Here is a 20,755-nt window from a genome sequence, read left to right as displayed (position 1 = left end):
ATGACCTATCATGTGTCAGTGCGACGTTAAATCAAAAAAACAAACCATCCTTGAATGAATCTTTCTCAATTCTTGGATCTTGTGAAATAGTACAGGGCATTTCCTGATGTTTCAGTATTCATAGAGCCTAACAAACAGCTTGAAAGTGTAAAGGAAATGAAAGCAGATGGCTTTATCACATACGCAGTTGGGAAATTTATATCTGAATCTGTAGAGATTATTACACATTTCAGTTAGTTCATACCAGAACAATGGCCTGTACTTTTGCAACTAATTTACAAAATTCATTCAAATATTGGAGTTATCTTCCTGCTGGGATATATAGAGCAAGTCAAAAAGGAAACCTCATAATCATACAAACATAAGACTGCAACAATAAGTTTTAAATTCTCATTGGATTTGTTAATAATTTATTTGCCATTAAAGGTAACTACTTTCACAAATACCAAAGTTTTTACTTTAAAATATTGTTCAACATTTTCATGATACTGTCACACAACACGATCTAAAAACGTCAGATGAAGTACATATTAATATATATTGTCCAATCATAAGCCAATTATATTTTCAAATTGAATTTATTTTTATCATATTTTACATTATATGCAATTTAACTTGTCACTGGAGTGCTTGGAGCAAAAAGACATAAGGAAATACTATGGTACCTGAGTTACATTAACCCTCGATTGATTCTGGCTTTGTGAGCCGTGTGATCATGATCAACCTACACATCCATGCAGTCTGACCATAATCTGCACTGTTCACCATTCAGTCAGTATCTTTTTGGTAAGCACCCCTTTTAACAGTTAATGGTTCTGTCCAAATTGAAAGACGGACAACTTCATTACAGAAATTTAGCAGGGTAAGGGTTAAACTAATTATGAGTCAGTCTGTCCTGAAATTACGATGCTGCTTTGATTAATTTTCAGAATGTTTCAACAACCTGGTTATATTGAGAATGTATCAGTGAGACTGTCTGAGGCTCTTTCTGATATAGGGGTGGATGAGAGACTGGTTTTGAAGAAGAGAAGAGCATGGCTGCTGATAGAGTCTATGAATAGGAAAGTACTACATCTACTGGATGTGAACGGTTCAACGTACTGTTTCGGCAGTCAGTCAGAAGCTACAACTACACAGGGACTCAAATCTGACCTTGATATCCTTGCCTGTGGTAATGGCTATAATGTGGTACAAGACTGGGGTGATTGGGAACCTGGTAGAAGAAATTACTTGATGATCCAGGATGAGACTGTATCCCCTGGTTACTGTCTACTACAACAACTGAGAGACGATGCTTCTCTTCCTTACCATGGTGTACCTGATCAATATTCTTTCGAGGATAGAACAGAAAAAATAGTGCTAATGAATACAGTCATCATGTCGTCTCCATCAATAGCTTCTTATTTAGAGGGAACAAGGCATGGTCCAGCACTTGCACGCCAAGGACGACCTGGGTTCAGTGATACTGACGTTGTTCCTGCTCTCCCCTGTAAATCTTGGCCTCAACAAGCTAGACAATGGTTAGACAAGCAAGGTGTAGGTCAGTGGCCTTCAGATGACATTAGGAGATATTGTTGCAATACTGGATGTTTTGTTGTTGGAGTTGGAAGCAAGGGCAGTGAAAATGAAGAACTGGAATGGAGAATATCAACATCCAAAGCAGAGAGGTGTTTAATGCTCAATTTAAATATTACGCAGATTCGATGTTATGTCCTGATGAAGATGGTTCTGAAAACTTTCATCAAGCCACACTTTAGTGACACCATTTCAAGTTTCATGTGTAAAACAGTCCTCTTTCACAGTATGCAAATACACATTCTAACATCTGGAGAGAAGATAAAATACTTGTCTGCCTATCACTGTGTTTATTTGTCCTGTATAACTGTATTTTAAATGAAAACTGTCCTCATTTTATCATACCTGGAAACAACTTGATGAGAGGACACATTTCTCATGAATATAAGCCTTACATTCTTGAAATACTGCAGTATATTATAAACAGTGAAGGGAGAGCATTACTGGGTATTGAATGTGATGATCTTGGTGCAAGGATTCAGCTGAAGTTGAGTTGTTTTGTGTGAATTCAAAACAAGTGGACTTTATTTCAGGAAACATATTAGAAAATACTGCAGGATTCCTTGTTATGGACATTGGAATTGTCTAGTTTTGATCAGAAGCAATACTTACAAAGAAGCTGTACAGATACTGCTGAAATATATTTCAAACTTGTCAGAGTTTCTAATCAGTGTCAAAGACTGGATAAAACAGCTTGCTGCCTTCTGGCTCGTCCATTAAGCACAACCCTGGGAACTGTTCTGGCCTCCCACAACATTCAACATGACAATGCTATTTCAGCCGAAGCTCTCACATTGATCTCGCTGGGTTTAAACACAGATGTTGCATCTGGTAAACTGAAGCTAGCATCCATGTTGTACTGTATAGGGGATACACAAAGGACAGAAATTGTTCTCAGAGATATTGAAGAAAGCTATGATCTAAACATTGTTGAGCCTATTTGTCACTGTTATCAGTTCATCGCTCAAGCTCCAAGAAGAGGATTCATTGCAATATGTGACAATCATAATGAAAAGCTATACAGTACACTACAGCACTCGTGTCAAATTTCTGCATGTGAAATTAACTGTGTTCCAACAGAATTAAAATATGAAATGTTTAGATCTACACAAGGGACCTAGTTTCTAGAGGTAGATTTGACCATTGAATGGACTGGGCTGTTGCTGATTCGCTTCCTTACCTATACTTCCTACAATACAAGACATACAGCATTACTGGGAGACATGAAGATAAACAAAGAGCCCTTTCTAACCTTATCAGAACCATCGACCAGGAACCAAACCTTGGACACAGGGAAACAGCTCTGAACCTACTGGGACGATGTATGGAACAAGAGGGCCGAGCAGTGGATGCTCTTCGGTGTTATTTATTATCCATTAGCTTATGGGGAAGAAACAATGCTGCAAATGTTCATATCTGTAGACTGTTATCTGCTCAAGTGAATGGCAGTTAGTTTTGAATAAATAAGTCATTTAAACAATTAGTGGAGAATATTTGCATCTAAACATTACAGTATTAAGGTGGCAGTAAAACATACACACATACTCATCGACTCGGTGTTTCTATTATTTGTGGTCATTTACAATCATGAAGTCCATTCAGTGCATTATAGAGTTCCGCTTAAACAGCAAGTCCTAGTGGGTGTGAGGGGTGTTGCAGATTTCATTACCGATGTTTATTTAACAGACTAGGTCAAACTGAGTCTGCTGGGTTTTTTTTGCGCTTTAACTCTTATCATGCTGGACACAAATGATTCTGCCTTTGCGCCCAGTGTAGATCATGATCAGCCTACACATTAGTGCAGTCTGATCATGACCTGCACTGTTCGCCCTCAGTCAGTATCTTTTCGTAAGCACCCTTTTAACAGTTAATGGTACTGTCGAAATTGAAAGATGGACAAGTTAATTATAGAAATTTAGCAGGGTAAGAGTTTTTAATGCCTGAATGATATCTTTGTAGATTTTATCAAATTAGACAAATGTTAATTTCCGTATAGAATAAAATAAATATGAAAATAAAACATACCTGCTGTAAACTATGCAATGTTTTGAAGATTCTTCCTTTGTATCTGTAAAATTAAAAAAAAAAAATCTTAAACACTTTTAATGAATTTTGGTGTTGATTTCTTTTAAATCTATACCTGATTTTATTGCCTTTGTTTATCTTCAAAACAGATATTGGTGTTATGGGAGACATTATTACATTGGAAGGAAAAAAAACCCAATGCTATAAGAGGATTTTTTGGAAGAATAGAATGCAAGCAAGCACAGTAATAGCAGACTGTTTGAATGAGACTGTCTATATATATTGAATAGACTTCCTGATCCCAAAGGACAAATATGGGTAGACTTTTTATGACCACTATGGCAGTTAAAGACAGACGGTGTGATAGTTAATAAAATCTATCAAAAAATATCAGAAACTTTTGTGTTAATACATTAAAAATGAAGATATATTAAGTTCTAGACAACATGTTAGTCAAACTAATCCGATGCATACAGTTTGTTTTATAGTGTGACCGGTGGCTGCAAATGTCAGAATTTTTTTTAAAAAGCAGCTACTTGGCGACAGTATGCTTGTCTAGACAACATGTATATTTGGTTGATGAAATACTGTGTTTTATTGCATACACCAAATTCAAACGTTATATGAGGCATTTGGCCGTTATTAGTGTTCATGTGAGCTGTTGTGCCAGATATTGAAGTTTGCAAGAAAATAACGCCAGCGTCATCGGACAAATCTAACCTTCCGGCATATTACATGAACTTTGAATGATGCTTTGCAACATAATATCATTTAATCTTGTTTTCTTTGAAACAGCGTAGAGTGTAACATATACAATTAATAGTTTATAAAACATGGCTGGTGTACCTTAAGGTGATATTGGCATTGCCCGAGGGCCAGTACCTATATTAGTATGTTATTATTGCCTTAAGGCACACTGGCCTGTGTAATAACCTCTAAATATCAGTGAGATATAAACCATATTACTCACTGCGTATAACCCATTGTGAGTGATATAGCTGTGTGTATTTGTACACTGTGTATTCCCTTACAGAAGAAAAAGGTCTGCTGCGTACCTTTGCTGTGTACATACAGCGTATATGATGCGTACATGATGTGTACTGAAATCAAGGGCTTTAAATAGTACACAGGATATACACCGCACATACACCGATAGTACGTTTGTAGTACACTTTTGACATGCAAATGAGCTCTGCCGCGTACTACTTGCTGCGTACATGCTGTGGACTACATAGTACACAGGATGTACGCTGGAGGAATTTAGTATGCGGGAAATAGTACGCAGCATGTACGCGGCACATACACTTTTCACATGCAAATGAGCCTGCGGTGTACTACCCCTGCGGCTTACATGCTGTGTACTCCTGCGGCGTACATTCTGTGTACTCCTGGCCAGAGTCCTGCGGCGTACATGCTGTGTACTCCTGCGGCGTACATTCTGTGTACTCCTGGCCCGAGTCCTGCGGCGTACATGCTGTGTACTCCTGCTGCATACATGCTGTGTACTCTTGTGGCAAACTGCTGTGATAATGTAAATTCCTTACCCCACCAACTTTCTTATGCAAATGCTGATCATTTGGACAGAAAAAAAACAGAAAAAAGATGAGTGACATGCATCAATAAGTATTTACCCTTACCAAAAGAATGTAGATTGATGTTATCAAATAAATTAGTACGCTTTTCTTCATCCACTTTTCAATGAAATAAATCAATTTTTGTAGCATGTAATTTGGTAAACATCTGAAGAAAATGGCGTAACTGCATCAAGGGGAAACAACTTTAATGCAACTAAATATAAGTGTTATAAATTTCGAAGTATCTGCGGTGTACATGCAGTGTACTATTTTCTTGTACTATTTTCTTGTACAAGTCCCTCCTGCGTACATGCAGTGTACTCCTTAAATTTTCAGAGTCTGTGCTGCGTACTTGAAGTGTACTAGTGACCTCCTGCGTACATGCTGTGTACTCGTCGAAATAGTACGCGGCATGCGGTGTATATAAAATGTACTCCTCTGGCGTACTACTGTGTTCGCGGCATATACACAGCAAATACGCAGCATGTACGCCACAGAGGCTTGCTTCTGTAAGGGTTAATTTATGTCTAATTTTTCGCATAAAAAGAATGAACTTTGTAGTGATAGAGTATATTTTTTGATTCAAAAACTTTACTTAATGAAAATGCTGCAGAATATAAAATGATATGGAAATTGTTATCTTTAAAATGTCGCAAGACGTCTGGCGTCATGTTTGTTATATATTCAGATATAAATACATTTTTCAACGTAATAAAGCACAACAAAAATTTAGTTTGTTTTTCATGAATATGAAATATATCTCACCTTGTAGAAAGAAAAATTTTATATTAACCAGAACCAAAAAAAAAAAATCCTCTTTTTATTTACTATTTCTCTATTTCGTTTGTTCAATAAATGTGTGACAACAAACGTGTTAACAAATGCTTATTCTACCCTAAAACACTGAGGTTAAAAAACCTGACTACTGTTTGGGTTTTGCCGTCTGTATCATTTACTCTAGCAGCCATGTGCCTACAATTTAGCTGAATTTCATTTGACTATCTTACATAAAAAATATGAATTGTCAAAAGCCATTGTGCATTCCATATTAAACAATTAGCTATAGAATCTATCTGGACATTCTTAGCTCGACTTTTCAAAGAAAAAATAGAGCTATTGTACCCCCCCCCCCCCCCCACCCCGGCATCAGCATTTGTGTCGCCGTTGGTTAAAGTTTTTGATAAAGTCAAATATCTCTGTTACTAACAAAGCTATTGAATTGAAACTTAAAATAGCTATTTATTATCAAAGTCTACACCAGGAGAAACAATCCCCATAACTCTGATTTGAATTTTGACAGAATTATGCCCCTTTTTAACTAAGATTTTTTTTGTTAAAATTTTTGATAAAGTCAAATATCTCTGTTACTATTAAAACTTTTGACTTGAAACTCAAAATAGTTATTAACTATCAAAATCTACACCAAGAGACACAATTCGCTTTACTCTGGTTTGAATTTTAACAGAATTATGCCCCTTTTTAACTTAGAATTTTTGTTAAAGTTTTTGATAAAGTCAAATATCTCTGTTACTATCAATGCTTTTGACTTGAAACTTAAAATACTTGTTTACCATCAAAGTCTACACCAGGAGAAACAATCCCCATAACTCTGATTTGAATTTTGACAGAGTTATGTCCCTTTTTAACTTGGATTTTTTTTTTTGATAAAGTCAAATATCTCTGTTACTATTAAAGCTTTTTCCTTGAAACTCAAAATAATTATTTACTATCAAAGTCTACACCAGGAGACACAATTCCCAAAACTCTGATTTGAATTTTGACAGAGTTATGTCCCTTTTTAACTTGGATTTCTTTTTACTGGCAAAGCCCTAATTCAGAGTCAAGCACTAAAAAAAGCCGAGGGCGCTGTCTTACGGACAGCTCTTGTTTTATATACAAATGAATAAAGGCCTTTATCTTACATTTCATGAGATAGTAGAGCACTTTTGTAATTTTCATCTTCACAAAATGGATTTATGTTATGTTAAAATGATTCTTTCCAATAATGAACGAGAAACACAAGATTTTTAGAATGTGACAACAAATGTAGCTTTTTCATATTTCTCTATTCTGTGACATGAACAAGTGTAAAGGCTTCCCTGCACACTCCCTAAAATCTGCTTTTCAAGCTATCATTTGGGCCATGTTTTTCTTTCAAATTCAACATTTTGTCAAAAAGATATGTTCATTGTGTATGAAATATACATGGAATAGTACAAGTTTTAAATATTATTCTGGAAAATGTTACTTTGAAAATGTGTATTATCTTGTGCAAGATATCTAAAATCCCTCCCAATCATACACCCATCCAAATCTCAGACCCATCCCAATTTAACATCCCTTAAAATCTGACATCTCTCAATATTACACCTATCCCAGTCTCACGCACCCCCCCCCCCCAACTCTTACACCCTTCCAATCTGAAACACATTTCAATCTTATAGCTTTCCTAATGTTAGACACTTTCCAAGCTTACACTCCCAATGTTAGACACTTCCCAAGCTTTCACTCCCAATGTTAGACACTTTCCAAGCTTACACTCCCAATGTTAGACACTTCCCAAACTTACACTTCCAATGTTAGACACTTCCCAAACTTACACTCCCAATGTTAGACACTTTCCAAACTTACACTCCCAATTTTAGACACTTTCCAAACCTACACTCCCAATATTAGCCCTATTTTAAGAAAAGTTAAAACCAATTATACCTTACACCAGCAATTTGCTGGTACCCATTTACAACTGGGTCGGCTGAGGCAATTGTGATAAAGTGTCTTGCCCAAGGACACACCGCAATGGGAGTAGCCAGGAATCGAACCCGGGGCCTTCACCTCCGTAGAGAAGTGTCTTAGCCCTCTCGACCAATGCGGCCACATTGTACAAGTGGTTCATGAGAAGAGGTCTTAGGTTGACCATTTTAGCCATGTTGCTCCATGGTCAAGTGAACTGTTTAGGGGAAACTTTAGAGAGGTCTATGCCAGGATGCTACAGACCAAGACTGATATAATTTTGACTCTTAAAAGTTTCGCAGGAGAACATGATTATGTGAATATGTTAACAATGGATGAGAACCATAGGCCTAAACTAAGTACTCACTTTGTAAAGAGTTCAGGTGAGCTTAGAAAGGAAAATAAAAAGAAAGAAAAAAGTAAGGGTATGAAAGCAAATGAACCGCAACTATGCAGTTTAACCAGATTTGGAGGAAGTAAATGAGCAGCGCCATGAGAAAACCAACATAATGACTTTGCGACCAGCATGGATCCAGACCAGCCTGCGCATCTGCGCAATCTGGTCAGGATCCATGCTGTTCGCTTTCAAAGCCTATTTCAGTTAGAAAAACTGTTATTGAACAACATGGATCCACATCATCACCCACATCATATGACACAAGGTGCATAACTCTGGATCCATGCTGGTCGCAAAACCACTATGTTGGTTTTCTCATGGCACGGCTCAAATACTGAATTTGCCTCAATTAAAAATATGAACTTCTTAACTGAAAATGACCTGCCCTAACTCTAATTTTTACAGTATTCGAAGTGGTATTTAAAAAAGCTCAAGATATAATAAACATTTTCATTATTACTACCAGAAAGCATATTAATTAGTACAAATATGTGGATAATATAGTGAAACCTGTCTTAAGAGGAACCCCTGAAACTGGAAAACCCATGTTAACGATAACCAGTAAATACCAGAAGAAAGAAATTAAAATACAACAGGAACCCATGAATATGGGAAAACACTCCAAACTTAACATATTTTGCTGTCCAGAAATTTCGCCTTATTTCATTAGACAATTACCCTGTAAACCCCTATATTCTGGAAGGAACAATTTTTCCGGACCAAACCGCAATTTATCAACACAGAATTACGCCTGAAAACTGAACAGTCTGATGGAAATCAAAATTTTGACACTTGCTTTTTAACATGATTACCAGGATATTTTGGTAGCATATGTAAATAAATACTTTATGGTGTTGTTTCATGCTATGTAAAATGAATCAATTTGCTTTAAAACTAGTACTGTATACTATTTATGTTCCCTTACAGAAGCAAGCCTCTGTGGCGTACATGCTGCGTATTTGCTGTGTATATGCCGCGAACACAGTAGTACGCCAGAGGAGTACATTTTATATACACCGCATGCCGCGTACTATTTCGACGAGTACACAGCATGTACGCAGGAGGTCACTAGTACACTTCAAGTACGCAGCACAGACTCTGAAAATTTAAGGAGTACACTGCATGTACGCAGGAGGGACTTGTACAAGAAAATAGTACAAGAAAATAGTACACTGCATGTACACCGCAGATACTTCGAAATTTATAACACTTATATTTAGTTGCATTAAAGTTGTTTCCCCTTGATGCAGTTACGCCATTTTCTTCAGATGTTTACCAAATTACATGCTACAAAAATTGATTTATTTCATTGAAAAGTGGATGAAGAAAAGCGTACTAATTTATTTGATAACATCAATCTACATTCTTTTGGTAAGGGTAAATACTTATTGATGCATGTCACTCATCTTTTTTCTGTTTTTTTTCTGTCCAAATGATCAGCATTTGCATAAGAAAGTTGGTGGGGTAAGGAATTTACATTATCACAGCAGTTTGCCACAAGAGTACACAGCATGTATGCAGCAGGAGTACACAGCATGTACGCCGCAGGACTCGGGCCAGGAGTACACAGAATGTACGCCGCAGGAGTACACAGCATGTACGCCGCAGGACTCTGGCCAGGAGTACACAGAATGTACGCCGCAGGAGTACACAGCATGTAAGCCGCAGGGGTAGTACACCGCAGGCTCATTTGCATGTGAAAAGTGTATGTGCCGCGTACATGCTGCGTACTATTTCCCGCATACTAAATTCCTCCAGCGTACATCCTGTGTACTATGTAGTCCACAGCATGTACGCAGCAAGTAGTACGCGGCAGAGCTCATTTGCATGTCAAAAGTGTACTACAAACGTACTATCGGTGTATGTGCGGTGTATATCCTGTGTACTATTTAAAGCCCTTGATTTCAGTACACATCATGTACGCATCATATACGCTGTATGTACACAGCAAAGGTACGCAGCAGACCTTTTTCTTCTGTAAGGGTTCTGTAACACACATTCCACCAACAGTACATAATTACAAGACTAGCTATCACGGCAAATTGTAATCCTGCCAGGGACGTTTGTTACGATAAATTCTAACAAGACCAGCAAATAACCAACATACATGTAGAGCAAAATCTATCTTGGGGGGGGGGGGGGGGGGTATACTTACTGCAATAAACCACTCGTGTGCAATGACGTCGTCCGATCCAGGTGCGTAGCATGGTTGTAAAAAGAGTAGTTACCATTTTTTCTAACGCTGTTGATACTAATAATTGAAATAATAAGTTCCAAAGTGTGATTTATCGTAGAATTACCCGAGTTTAAAAGTTAAACGTGCACCATTGCGTTCCGGTAGTTTGGTTTAACTAGGGTAAAAAAAGAGGTTAAAGCGCAATGAACGGACAAATTCTGTGGTATTTTTTTGTAAAACTTGTAGCAGTTCTGAAAATGTGTCACTTCGGTATAAAATCTTGGGTACTAGGTCAAATAATAGAAAAGAAGTTTTATCGAATTCACATTAAAATTGACTGGATCTTTATGAAACTTTACATCCACTTGGGAAGCGAATTAGGTCCATCAAAAAACTCCCAACTTACTAGTTATTGAACACTGCTCATTGTGTGTCACGAGAAAAATCATTATGGGAAAACTTTTATTAAAAAAAACATCTTTTGTTTCCCTGATAAAATTGTTTTAAAAAGTGTTTTTGCTATATTAAAGCCTTGTACATGTATGAGTTCACTAAAGTCAATTTTAACATTTCTCTTGAACTGCTTGATGGATACTTTCAAAACCTTTTCAGAAATAACTTCCTTGAATCAATATATCTCAAGTGTTAGGTCCTGTGAGACGCTACATGTCATCCTTTCCAATTGTTCCAATATACATAGAAGCTGAAAATAGCTTAAATGTCTTCAAAAGTGCAAGAGGAAATAAAAATATAACAGTTTAAGCAGTTGGAAAATTTTATATCTGAAGAGTTTATTGCGCATTTTACCTGCCAAAAGTATGTCCTTTCGTTTTTAAAAATTCAAAATTGATTTTAAATATAAACACTTTTAATTTTACATGAAATGACATAAAATTTTGCTAAAAATAATCTTTCTTTAGAATATAAATTTGGTAATATTATGAATATGAGAGTATGAGATTTTGCTTCTAAACTTTTTTTCAAAAATGCTAAATCTAGAATAAAAGTACAATGTCAGGGTCAGGAATCGAACCCGATTGCTTCAGAAATAAAAACTTTCCTACCATCTTGAGAAATACTACACAGAAGATTAGTACTTAATGACCGTTTATAAACAGCTTTAAGGCAATTGAGGCAGTTTATACCTTTGGTACCCTGTAAAAACACTTATAAGAAATATAAATATAATAAATTCCGATATCTTTCTATGTTGGTCTTAAGGTCAGTCCATTTAATTTGCTTGAAATGTCAGTAAACTGTCTATGAATATGAAGAAGTAGCTTGGCTGTTTGGCTCAATTTCCTTATATTTCACATTCTATAATTATACAGTCTATAAGTTTCATTTCTCTGTTGTTTTTATGCCCCCGGCATCTACTGATGCGGGAGACATATAGTGATCGTCCTGTCCGTCCGTCCGAGCACACGATTGGTACCTTAGGTGGTAGGATATGTGGCCTAGGACAATAGAAATCCTTTGTATTCATTCAGTAACCACTTAATTCTTTTGTTCTTTAAATGGTCATTCTATTGTTTTCAAACAATGAAATGACCACCTAATACATGAATCGTATGGGTGTTCGTCCGTCCGTAGGAGGTTAACCAAATGGGACCGTTTCGTCTAGCATCAATACCCTTTACTAGAATGACTTGATACTAATGCAGATGTAACCTGTGACCATTCCTCATCTTCAAACATCACCTGACCTCAGTTTGACCTTGACCTCGTTTTGGACTTGGGTTGCTTTGTATGGGACATCTCTTGGTTAACCAAATGGGACCATTTCGTCTAGCATCAATACCCCTTACTAGAATGACTTGATACTAATGTAGATGTAACCTGTGACCATTCCTCATCTTCAAACATCACATGACTTCAGTTTGACCTTGACCTTGACCTCGTTTTGGACTTGGGTTGCTTTGTATTGACAAGGATGCCACCGGGGGCATCAAGCGTTTATTGAACGCAGTTTCTTGTTGTTGTTTTTTTTGTTTTCACTGATAACAATAAAGATAAAAACAATAAAAGGACAGAGAATCTATGGTAACTGTATTTATTTTCAGAATGTTTCAAGCACCAGATCATACACAAACTGTTTCAAAGAGACTCTCCGAGGTTCTAGCTGATGTAGGAGTGGATGAAAGAATGGTTCTGAAAAGAAGAAGAGCATGGTTACTGATAGAATCAATATATACAAGATCACTACAGCTACAAGATCATAACATCTCAACAAAATACTTTGGCAGTCAGTCTGAAGGTACAACAACACCGGACCTTCACTTAGACACAGATCAGCTCTTCTTGATGAATAACTTTAATGTGATACAAGACTGGAATGGCTGGGAACCTGGTATGAGAAATTACTTGATGATCCAAGATGAATCTGTATCACCTGGTTATTGTCTCCTACAACGTCTACGAGACGATGCTCCACTTCCCTACAATGATGTACCTGACCAGTATTATATCAGAGATAGAACAGGAAGAGTCCTATTAAAGAATGCAATCATGTCTGCAGCAGCTGCTGCCGCTTTTGAAGGAGGAGAAAGACATGGTCCAGCACATACACGAGAAGGTAAACCTGGGTTTAATGATAATGACATTGTTGTTGCTTTCCCTTGTAAATCATGGCCTCTACCAGCTAGACAATGGTTAGACTGGCAAGGTGCGGGTCAGTGGCCATCAGATGACATTAAGAGATATTGTTGTAGTAGTGGATGTTTTGTTGTTGGTGTTGGAAGCAAGGGCAGTGACCATGAAGAGCATGAATGGAGAATATCAACATCTCTAGCTGAAAGGTGTTTAATGTTTAATCTAAATATTACACAGATTCGATGTTACATATTGATGAAGATGATACTAAAAACCTACATCAAACCACACTTTGAAGACACTATTTCAAGTTTCATGTGTAAAACAGTTCTGTTCCACTGTATTGCAAATACACAATCTAATATCTGGAGAGAAAATAACTTACTTGTTTGTCTATCATTGTGTTTATACATCTTGTACAACAGTATCCTAAATGATAATTGCCCACACTTCATCACACCTGGAAACAACTTGATGAGAGGACATATTTCTCGTGGGTCTAAACCCTACATTCTTAAAATACTCCAGTCTGTTATAACGAGTGAAGGGACATTACTAATGGGGATTGAGTGTGAAGATTTTGGTTCAAGACTGCATCTAAAATTGTATAATTTGTGCCCATTCAGAACAAGTGACATTGCTTCAGCAGATTTATTAAAAGCCACAGCACAGTTCACTGATTACAACATATTTTCTTGTCTTACTTGCATAAGTTTTAGTAGTTATGAAGAGGCTATACAAACATTGCTGAGGTACATTTTCAAACTAGTCATTATTTCTGTTCAGTGTGGAAGATTGGACAAAACAGCTTGCAGTCTTCTTGCAACACGATTATGTTCAACCCTAGGAACCGCCCTGGCATCCCTTAACATTCAACAGTACAATGCTACATCAGCAGACGCTTTCGCCTGGACCTCACTAGGTCTGAACACAGATGTCTCATCTGGTAATCTGAAGCTAGCCTCCATGTTATACTGTATAAGAGATAGTCAAAGAACAGAAATTGTTCTCGGGGATATTGAAGGAAGCTATGATCTAAACATTGTCCAGCCTATTAGTGGCTGTCATGATTTTATCTTCCGACATATAAAAAGAGGATTCTTTGCAATATCCGATAATCATAATGAAGAAGCTATACGGTATATTTTGGCATTCAGTGTCCGTTTTCTTCCGTGTGAAATAAACTGTGTTCCGCATGAACTAAAATATGAAATGTTTAGATCTACAGCAGAGGATCTAGCTTTCAGAGGTAGATTTGACCATTGGATGGACTGGGCTGTTGTAGATTCGCTCCCTTACCTCTTTTTCTTGCAATACAAAACCTACAGCAATCTTGGAAGACTAGAAGATAAGCAAAGAGCACTTTCTAATCTTGTGAAAACCATTGACCAGGAACCAAACCTTGCACACAGGGAAACAGCTCTTAATCTACTTGGACAATGTATAGAACAGGAAAACCGACCAATACTTGCTTTACATTGTTATTCATTATCTTTAAACGTAAGAAGAAGAAATAATGCTGCTAAGCTCCTCATCTGTAGACTTCTATCTTCTATGGTAAATGAAAGATAGTTGAAAATGAACGAGCAAGTTCTTTACACCATTGTTAGAGATTTTAAAAACATGTCGACATGAAACTCAGAACATGTCGACACGAAACTCATAGAAACATGTCGACATGAAACTCATAGAAAGAATGAGTCAAATATAATATAAGCAAATTGGACACTCTTCAAATACAGTGGTTGCGTCTTTAATGAATGAACATACTATCAATTAGCAACTACTGCTGACTTCAATGAATTAACATACTATCAATTAGCAACTGCTGCTGACTTCAATGAATTAACATACTATCAATTAGCAACTGCTGCTGACTTCAATGAATTAACATACTATCAATTAGCAACTGCTGCTGACTTCAATGAATTAACATACTATCAATTAGCAACTGCTGACTTTAATGAATTAGCATACTATCAATTAGCAACTGCTGACTTTAATGAATTAACATACTATCAATTAGCAACTACTGCTGACTTCAATGAATTAACATACTATCAATTAGCAACTACTGCTGACTTAAATGAATTAACATACTATAAATTAGCAACTGCTGACTTTAATGAATTAACATACTATCAACTAGCAACTGCTGCTGACTTCAATGAATTAACATACTATCAACTAGCAACTGCTGCTGACTTCAATGAATTAACATACTATCAACTAGCAACTGCTGCTGACTTCAATGAATTAACATACTATCAACTAGCAACTGCTGCTGACTTCAATGAATTAACATACTATCAACTAGCAACTGCTGCTGACTTCAATGAATTAACATACTATCAATTAGCAACTGCTGCTGACTTCAATGAATTAACATACTATCAATTAGCAACTGCTGCTGACTTCAATGAATTAACATACTATCAATTATCAACTGCTGACTTTAATGAATTAACATACTATCAATTAGCAACTGCTGCTGACTTTAAATCCAAATGTAAACAGTTTAACCTTTTTACATAATGTAAATTATTTTGAATAAAATAATTTTATTTATTTTCGAGAAATCACGTTATTGGTTGCTAGGCAAAACAATATAGATTTATAACTGGTTCCATAGCTTTTCTTTATCTCCTGGGTACCAACGTTTTTAGCTCATCTGATTTTTTGAAAAAAAATGATGAGTTATTGTCATCACTTGAGCGGTTGTCGGCGTCGGCGTCTGCGTCGGCGTTGCCTGGTTAAGTTTTATGTTTAGGTCAGCTTTTCTCCTAAACTATCAAAGCTATTGCTTTGAAACTTGGAAGACTTGTTCACCATCATAAGCTGACCCTGTATAGCAAGAAACATAACTCCATCTTGCTTTTTGCAAGATTTATGGCCCCTTTTGTACTTAAAAAATATCAGATTTCTTGGTTAAGTTTTATGTTTAGGTCAACTTTTCTCCTAAACTATCAAAGCTATTGCTTTGAAACTTGGAATACTTGTTCACCATCATAAGCAGACCCTGTACATCAAGAAACATAACTCCATCTTGCTTTTTGCAAGAATTATTGCCCCTTTTGGACTTAGAAAATCAGTTTTCTTGGTTAAGTTTTATGTTTAGGTCAGCTTTTATCCTAAACTATCAAAGCTATTGCTTTGAAACTTGCAACACTTGTTCACCATCATAAGCTGACCCTGTACAGCAAGCAACATAACTCCATCCTGCTTTTTGCAATAATTATTGCCCCTTTTGGACTTAGAAAATCATTTTCTTGGTTGAGTATTATGTTTAAGGCAACTTTTCTCATAAACTATCAAAGCTATTGCTTTAAAACTTGCAACAGTTTTTCACAATCATAAGTGGACACTGTACATCAAGAAACATAACTCTATCCTGCTTTTTGCAAGAATGATGGCCCTTTTTAGACTTAGAAAATCATGGGTAGGACAATATTTCTATTATACAAAAAAAAATCAGATGAGCGTCAGCACCCGCAAGGCGGTGCTCTTGTTTAAACCGGTTTCGAGCTAATACGCATGATCAGGTATTGTGCTATAAATACCGCTAAACCTGTGCTCTTCATTCACTTTGCATTACTACATGGTTGTGTCAAGAGAAAACTTACCAAGGCCAGAGAGAAAAGTTTTTCAAGGTTACGCTATAAAGAACCATTAAAATGCCACGCGGTCGCCGGAGACAGGCACAGGCTAGACGTGCATTACCTAGACAGGAGAGAGACGTTGAACAGGAGGAGGAACAAAATGCGCCAAATGTTCGGCGTAATCTGAGAAGGAATGCTGCCAGAGACGAGCAGAATGACCAAGGTCAACAAAATGTCAGTGGCACCAGAGGACAGAAAAGGCCTGCGGCTGACCTCGAGGACGCTGTAGACGAGAGGCTGCTACAAACAGAAGCCGGTGAGTGCAATGTAATTGACTTTGAACAAATTATTAGAAACTCACAAATTATTCCTCCTACGTGCAATGCTGATTCGAATGTAACTAATTCTTTACAAGGGTGTGGCGGCGCAAATTCTACTGACCCACAAGCCTTAGGTACCCAATGTAACAGGCCACTTAATTTTCAGTCCGAAAATTTTATTTTGCCCATGGTTCGTTTAGCGTACGACGATCTGGCTCCCCATGTCCCGGCTTTTTTAAAACAAAAAATATGCAAAGGGGAATTTGTCAACCTAGCGTTACTGCTCAAAGGGGCAGTAGAATTATCAGAATTTTATTCGGGTAGCGTTTTTCATTTAAATTCTGAAGGTCATATCGAATCAACAAACAAAGAATGTAAAGAAAAAATTACAAACATAGAGAAATGGACGAACGCCTTCATAATCTGTACATTCATTTACTTAGCTACTCCTGCAGATAAAGTGTACGAAATGTTACACTACATGTTTAACATTAGAGAATGTGCCTTACGCCAAGGCGATTTTTCATGGAGAACGTATGATGAGCAATTTCGCCTTCACCAAGCAATTTCCCTAGCCCCTTGGTCAAAAATCAATAATGACTTGTGGTGGCGCTGCATGCAACTGCAACCCACTCATAACAATACATCATATGTAGGTTGGTACACGTGTCAAGACTTTAACAGAGGCAACTGTACTTGGCAAAATTGCAAATTTCCTCATGTATGCTCAAAATGTTCGGGGCCCCATCCAGACATCACGTGCTCTAAACAAGGTTCATCTGTAATGAACCAGTCTGGTTACTCACGGGGTGGGCAGTTTCGCCCAACACAGCGAAATCTTTTTCGCGGCAGACCCTTTGTTAGACGAGGCAGTTACGGAGGCCCAAGCTAAAATTAACAGTTCTTCAAAACCTAGCTCTTCCACCGAACAGAGTAATTTGGACGTTCATAATTTGGCCCAAACGCCAGTAAACGTAACAGCCCTTAAAAAGCATTTAAAAAACTATGACGTCACCGAAGCAGATTTCCTATTAGATGGATTTATGAATGGTTTTTCGTTACAGTATACAGGTCCACGTATCGCACGGGATTCAAAAAATTTGCGTTCAACTTTGTTAAATCCCGATATCATAAAACTACAAATACAAAAAGAAATTAAAACAGGTAGGGTGGCTGGCCCATTCAAAGAAAGGCCGTTACCTAATTTAATCATTTCTCCCATAGGATTAGTGCCAAAGAAAACATCTGGAGAGTATCGAATGATACATCACTTATCATATCCGTCAGGAGATTCGGTGAACGATTACATAGACCCTACTTTGTGTTCTGTACAATACACACACTTCGACGAAGCGGTGAAATTAGTACAGGATTTGGGACGTAATTGCAAATTATTCAAAACTGATATTAAAAGTGCATATAGGCTAATACCTATAAAACCGACTGATTTTGAATTATTAGGCTTTCGTTTTGAAGAAAAGTATTATTTTGGTAAAGCGCTTCCTTTTGGTGCTTCAATCAGTTGTATCACTTTTTAAAGATTTGCAAGATTTCTTGAATTTTGTGTCAAATCGAAACTCAAATCAGGTGGTCTATTACATTATTTAGACGATTTTTTGGGCGGAGACAAATCAAACGTATCATGTACTGCTGCACTTCAAACGTTTAGAGATACCATGATAGAATTAGGTGTGCCTTTGGCCGAGAAAAAAACGCAAGGCCCGACTGAGGTATTAGTTTTTCTAGGGCTGGAGTTAGACTGAAACCAAATGCTCGTTCGTATCCCAGCTTCAAAAATCCAAGAACTAATGCAAAAAATTAAAGAAATTTTGCTACATCCAAAAACAACACTAAAGAAAATACAATCACTTATAGGTTCTCTGAACTTTTGTTGCCGCGCATTCACTATGGGTAGACCTTTCATCCGTCGTTTGATAAACGCGACCTGTGGATTAACGAAACCATATCATATATGACTAAATAAAGCAAAGTTTATTAGGCAGGCCGATTTTGTGCTGTATCTTGTATGAGGGTAGGATAAAATGACGTAATCACCAACAAAATCGCAATAACTTCTTCGTTTTTGAATAAAAGCTCATTATTTGACCACTCATTTTCTTAGTTCGGACAATTCCAACACAATGGTGATGGTTTCAATGCAAAATTTCTTATGACAACAATATCAATCATAAGGTCACATGATCAACTGACCGTATATCACTGGTCAACTGGCGGTATATCAAGAAAGATATACGGCACCCTGATATCGGGTCGAAAATACTGCAAGTGACAGGATTAAACAAAATACATATGATGTAATCATTAAATTATTGAAGAATATCTTAAAATATGTTTGCCGGCCTGTTAAGCTCAATTGCACAGATCTACAGATGGCAAGGTTGCGAGTTCGATCCTTGGGCATATGTTTGCCGTGACAATTTTGATAAAAGACATTGTGTCTGAAATCAATTGTTCTCCATCTCTGATTCATGTGGGGAAGTTGGCAGTTACTTGCTGTGTCAAATTGAATGTTGTTTACATGTTTTAATTTATAAAATATTCAATATCATCAAGTTGATACATGTACTTCTCCCTTCGTCTGGTTCACCTCTAGTTCTGACTTGGACATTTATAGATGGCACCAAATAGTGTGACTAGATTTGAGGTAGTTCACTTCCACAAAAAATGACGTACACAACAAACACTTTGAACTGAGTGCATTCACAGGACATAATACAGGTAGTCATATTACATTTTCCCATATTTCAATTTGTTGTCTCCCTTTATTTGCTAAAATAGCATTGTATCTATACATAAACTAATATTCATTGTTTAAAATTTCTTATGATTTGACCTGACACTTGTGAATGTTCTTTATCTTTATGTTTCCATAAACAAATTTTCAGTGTCAGAATCTTAACCTTTGACCCTGCTGGTGGCAAATGGTTCTGCCTTTGCGACCAGGCTGCAGACCAAGGTCAGTGCAGGCTGATCATGGTCCGCCATGTTAGATATTTAATCAGAAAATTTTCAGAGAACACCCTTTTGAATAATAAATGCCACTGCTCAAATTGAATGATAGTCCAGAACATTTTAGAAACTTAGCAGGGTAAAGGTAAATATCTGATAAGCTATTGAAAAACCAATGCAAAGTATACATTATCATGTTGCATGTTTGGACAAAATGTTTAGCTGACAGTCTCAGGGTTGTAGCTTTGAAACCTCTGTCTGACTATATCATTTTCTTATTCATCTGCAAACTTAGCAGGCAGGAGAATTGTCACTTTTATCATGATTTTTGTTCTTTTTTTAAAAATATATACTACTATTACAATTTCCTATGTACCCTGTATGCGTATGTCAGTTTTTAACTGCCAACTAAAATTTTTAAAACCTCTTAGATCTAAAGACAAATAGGTTATTTTAGTTAATGCAGAATTATATTTTCAGTATACAAATGTGAAAAGTAATGAAAATGCCCAAAAATATTGGCAAAGATTAATGACTTATGGACAATACTGAGTTTTCATTTGTTTCACTTTCATTTCTTCATTTGCCAATGAAGTTTGTTTGTTTTGTGGGGTTTAACCCTTACCCTGCTGAATTTCTTTTAATGAACTGGTCCATCAGTCTCTCAATTTGGACAGTACCATTAACTGTTAAAAGGGGTCATACTAAAAAGATACTGACTGAATGGCAAACAGTTTAGGTCATTAGACTTCATGGATGTGCAGGCTGATCATGATCTGCACAAGTCACAAAGGCAG

The 20,755-nt window shown here is 36.8% G+C and overlaps 1 protein-coding gene across 3 annotated transcripts in view; it reads left to right on the top strand.

The window, feature by feature from the left end:
* The first annotated feature begins 14,659 nt into the window (after positions 1–14,659).
* The window catches only part of LOC123523791 (adhesion G protein-coupled receptor E2-like), a 39,162-nt gene continuing 33,066 nt past the window's right edge, over positions 14,660–20,755 (top strand). For 2 of the 3 annotated variants that reach the window (XM_045301449.2, XM_045301451.2), the window contains exon 1: positions 14,663–16,984. The gene's annotated coding sequence lies outside the window, so the exon portion shown is untranslated. Of the gene's footprint in view, positions 16,985–20,755 lie in introns of all 3 variants that reach the window. The other variant, XM_053539586.1, reaches the window with a different exon arrangement.

The sequence above is a fragment of the Mercenaria mercenaria genome, chromosome 3 (assembly GCF_021730395.1).
Source record: "Mercenaria mercenaria strain notata chromosome 3, MADL_Memer_1, whole genome shotgun sequence".
NCBI classification, from domain to species: domain Eukaryota; kingdom Metazoa; phylum Mollusca; class Bivalvia; order Venerida; family Veneridae; genus Mercenaria; species Mercenaria mercenaria.
Note: the sequence above shows the minus strand (reverse complement) of the source record. Positions and strands in the feature narration are given on the sequence as shown.